Source organism: Mus musculus, chromosome X (assembly GCF_000001635.26).
Source record: "Mus musculus strain C57BL/6J chromosome X, GRCm38.p6 C57BL/6J".
Lineage (NCBI taxonomy): Eukaryota > Metazoa > Chordata > Mammalia > Rodentia > Muridae > Mus > Mus musculus.
The window spans coordinates 10948167-10952806 of record NC_000086.7 but is presented as its reverse complement, the minus strand read 5'-3'; positions in this window follow the sequence as shown (position 1 = coordinate 10952806).

The window sequence follows — 4640 nt, the reverse complement described above, 5'->3', positions numbered from 1 at the left end:
AATTAGGATTTTGTCCCTGTGCCCTATAGTGAGTCTAGCTAAGGGTTTATCTATCTTGTTGATTTTCTCAAAGAACCAACTCCTCGTTTGGTTAATTCTTTGAATAGTTCTTCTTGTTTCCACTTGTTTGATTTCACCCCTGAGTTTGATTATTTCCTGCCGTTACTCCTCTTGGGTGAATTTGCTTCCTTTTTTTCTAGAGCTTTTAGGTGTGTTGTCAAGCTGCTAGTATGTGCTGTCTCCCGTTTCTTCTTGGAGGCACTCAGAGCTATGAGTTTCCCTCTTAGAAATGCTTTCATTGTGTCCCAAAGGTTTGGGTACGTTGTGGCTTCATTTTCATTAAACTCTAAAAAGTCTTTAATTTCTTTCTTTATTCCTTCCTTGACCAAGGTATCATTGAGAAGAGTGTTGTTCAGTCTCCACGTGAATGTTGGCTTTCCGTTATTTATGTTGTTATTGAAGATCAGTCTTAGGCCATGGTGGTCTGATAGGATACATGGGACAATTTCAATGTTTTTGTATCTGTTGAGGCCTGTTTTGTGACCAATTATATGGTCAATTTTGGAGAAGGTCCTGTGAGGTGCTGAGAAGAAGGTATATCCTTTTGTTTTAGGATAAAATGTTCTGTAAATATCTGTCAGGTCCATTTGTTTCATAACTTCTGTTAGTTTCACTGTGTCCCTGTTTAGTTTCTGTTTCCACGATCTGTCCATTGATGAAAGTGGTGTGTTGAAGTCTCCCACTATTATTGTTTGAGGTGCAATGTGTGCTTTGAGCTTTACTAAAATGTCTTTAATGAATGTGGCTGCCCTTGCAGTTGGAGCGTAGATATTCAGAATTGAGAGTTCCTCTTGGAGGATTTTAACTTTGATGAATATGAAGTGTCCCTCCTTGTATTTTTTGATAACTTTGGGTTGGAATTCGATTTTATCCGATATTAGAATGGCTACTCCAGCCTGTTTCTTCAGACCATTTGCTTGGAAGATTGTTTTCCAGCCTTTCACTCTGAGGTAGTGTCTGTCTTTTTCCCTGAGATGGGTTTCCTGTAAGCACCAGAATGTTGGGTCCTGTTTGTGTAGCCAGTCTGTTAGTCTATGTCTTTTTATTGGGGAATTGAGTCCATTGATATTAAGAGATATTAAGGAAAAGTAATTGTTGCTTCCTATTATTTTTGTTGTTAGAGTTGGCATTCTGTTCTTGTGGCTGTCTTCTTTTTGGTTTGTTGAGGGATTACTTTCTTGGTTGTTCTAGGGCGTGATTTCCGTCCTTGTATTGCTTCTTTTCTGTTATTATCCTTTGAAGGGCTGGATTCGTGGAAAGATATTGTGTGAATTTGGTTTTGTCGTGGAATACTTTGGTTTCTCCATCTATGGTAATTGAGAGTTTGGCCGGGTATAGTAGCCTGGGCTGGCATTTGTGTTCTCTTAGTGTCTGTATAACATCTGTCCAGGCTCTTCTGGCTTTCATAGTCTCTGGTGAAAAGTCTGGTGTAATTCTGATAGGCCTTCCTTTATATGTTACTTGACCTTTCTCCCTTACTGCTTTTAATATTCTCTCTTTATTTAGTGCATTTGTTGTTCTGATTATTATGTGTCGGGAGGAATTTATTTTCTGGTCCAGTCTATTTGGAGTTCTGTAGGCTTCTTGTATGATCATGGGCATCTCTTTATGTTTGGGAAGTTTTCTTCAATTATTTTGTTGAAGATATTAGCTGGCCCTTTAAGTTGAAAATCTTCATTCTCATCTACTCCTATTATCCGTAGGTTTGGTCTTCTCATTGTGTCCTGGATTTCCTGGATGTTTTGAGTTAGGATCCTTTTGCATTTTGTATTTTCTTTGACTGTTGTGTCGATGTTCTCTATGGAATCTTCTGCACCTGAGATTCTCTCTTCCATTTCTTGTATTCTGTTGCTGATGCTTGCATCTATGGTTCCAGATCTCTTTCCTAGGTTTTCTATCTCCAGAGTTGCCTCGCTTTGGGTTTTCTTTATTGTGTCTACTTCCCTTTTTAGTTCTAGTATGGTTTTGTTCATTTCCATCACCTGTTTGGATGTGTTTTCCTGTTTTTCTTTAAGGACTTCTATCTGTTCGGTTGTGTTTTCCTGCTTTTCTTTAAGGGCCTGTAACTCTTTGGCAGTGCTCTCCTGTAATTCTTTAAGTGACTTATGAAAGTCCTTCTTGATGTCCTCTATCATCATCATGAGAAATGTTTTAAAATCTGGGTCTAGATTTTCGGTTGTGTTGGGGTGCCCAGGACTAGGTGGGGTGGGAGTGCTGCGTTCTGATGATGGTGAGTGGTCTTGATTTCTATTAGTAGGATTCTTACGTTTGCCTTTCGCCATCTGGTAATCTCTGAAGCTAGCTGTTATAGTTGTCTCTGTTAAGAGCTTGTTCTTCAGGTGACTCTGTTAGCCTCTATAAGCAGACCTGGGAGGGTAGCTCTCTCCTTAGTTTGAGTGGGCAGAGTATTCTCTGCAGGCAAGCTCTCTTGTTGCAGGGAGGGTACCCAGATATCTGGTGTCGAACCGGACTCCTGGCAGGAGTTGTGTTCCACTCACTAGAGGTCTTAGGATCCCGTGGGGAATCCTGTGTGGGCCCTTGCGGGTGTCGGGCGTCTCTGCTGGAAAGGTACCTCGGGGCTCGAGTGGAGCAGAAGGGCCTCTATGCTCTTCCTATGTGGTAATGAAATCTAGCAGAACAGAAAAGACCCCTGTTTTACATGTTAACCTGACTACTGTTTTAGTAGTTTGAATGTGATGGAATCTAATCCAAAAACTAAACAATTCCATTTATTGGAAGTTTTTGTGCTCCCAGAGATGGGATAACTTTTCTCCCGTGGAATAATGATTCTAGATCCTATTCCTATATTTATTAGCAAACCTGAAGAAAAAAATACATGGACAACAGGTAAATCATCATTATCATTGAAGTGAGTCTAGCAACTTGTAGAAATTTAAATAATCAAATATTTTTTCTTACTTGGTAAATTCTTTGATTTATTTCAGTGCTCATTTGTTGAGTGACTGCTGTATGTCAGGGAGTATGCTTGATGTTGAAGTCACGGGGACATAATTCTTCTCTTAGGAAACTTATAGCCTTGGTAATAAAGCAAATTCTGTTCACCTACTGTCTTAGTCAGGGTTTCTATTCCTGCACAAACATCATGACCAAGAAGCAAGTTGGGGAGGAAAGGGTTTATTCGGCTTACACTTCCATACTGCTGTTCATCACCAAGGAAGTCAGGACTGGAACTCAAGCAGGTCAGGAAGCAGGAGCTGATGCAGAGGCCATGGAGGGATGTTCTTTACTGGCTTGCCTCAGCCTGCTTTCTTATAAAACCCAAGACTACCAGCCCAGAGATGGTCCCACCCACAAGGGGCCTTTCCCCCTTGATCACTAATTGAGAAAATGCCTTACAGTTGGATCTCATGGAGGCATTTCCTCAACTGAAGCTCTTTCTCTGTGATAACTCCAGCTGTGTCAAGTTGACACAAAACTAGCCAGTACAATTGACTCCTTGTCAACTTGACACACAAAAACATCACTAGTAAGCCTCAACCCTTACAATCTTATTCATCCCCAAGATCTAAATAACTTTAAAAGTCCCACAGCCTTTACATATTCTTAAAATTTCAATTTCTTTAAAATATCCATCTTTTTTAAAATCCAAAGTCTTTTTACAATTAAAAGTCTCTTAACTATGGGCTCCACTAAAACAGTTTCTTCCTTCAAGAGGGAAAATATCAGGGCACAGTCACAATCAAAAGCAAAAGTCAATCTCCAACTGTCCAATGTCTGGGATCCAACTCAAGATCTTCTGGGCTCCTCCAAGGGCTTGGGTCACTTCTCCAGCCATGCCCCTTGTAGCACACGCATCATCCTCTAGGCTCCAGATGCCTGTACCCCACTGCTGCTGCTGCTGCTGCTGCTGCTGCTCTTGGTGGTCATCTCATGGTACTGGCATCTCCAAAACACTGCATGACCCCTTCAGTCCTGGGCCTTCAATTGCAACTGAGGCTGTACCTTCACCAATGGCCTTCCATGGCCTCTCACAGTACAGAGCCTCAGCTGCTTTGTGTGACCCCTTCATGCCTCCAAACCAGTACCACCTGGGTGACCCTTACATATTACCAAGTCCCGTTGCAGCAGGAGTACAACCTTGGCCATCTCTGGAACACAGCCTCTTTGTGCTTTCAGAAAACACTTCCCAGAAGATGTCACCTCAATGATGCTGGTCTCTTCTTAATCACCGCTAATTTCTTAGCTCCAGCTAACCAGCATCAATAGTCCCAGTAATGCAAAGTTTTTGCTTTGGTAGTTCTGGTATCTTGTTAATCACAGCTGATTCTTCAGCCTCAGCTAACCAGAACTACAGAATCTTCACAATCAAAACAGCAATGGCCCTGAAAAGAGTCATTAATTTTTCCTCTGAAATTTCACACACCAGAGCTCCATCTTCTGTAGTGTTCTCAACATTATCTTCCAAGCTCCTACACGACATCTGACAGAGCTCTTAACAACGGATGGATCTTCAAGCCCAAAGTTCCAAAGTCCTTCCACAGTCCTCCCCAAAACATGGTCAGATTGTCACAGGAATACCCCACTCTGCTGGTACCAATTTGTCTTAGTCAGGGTTTCTA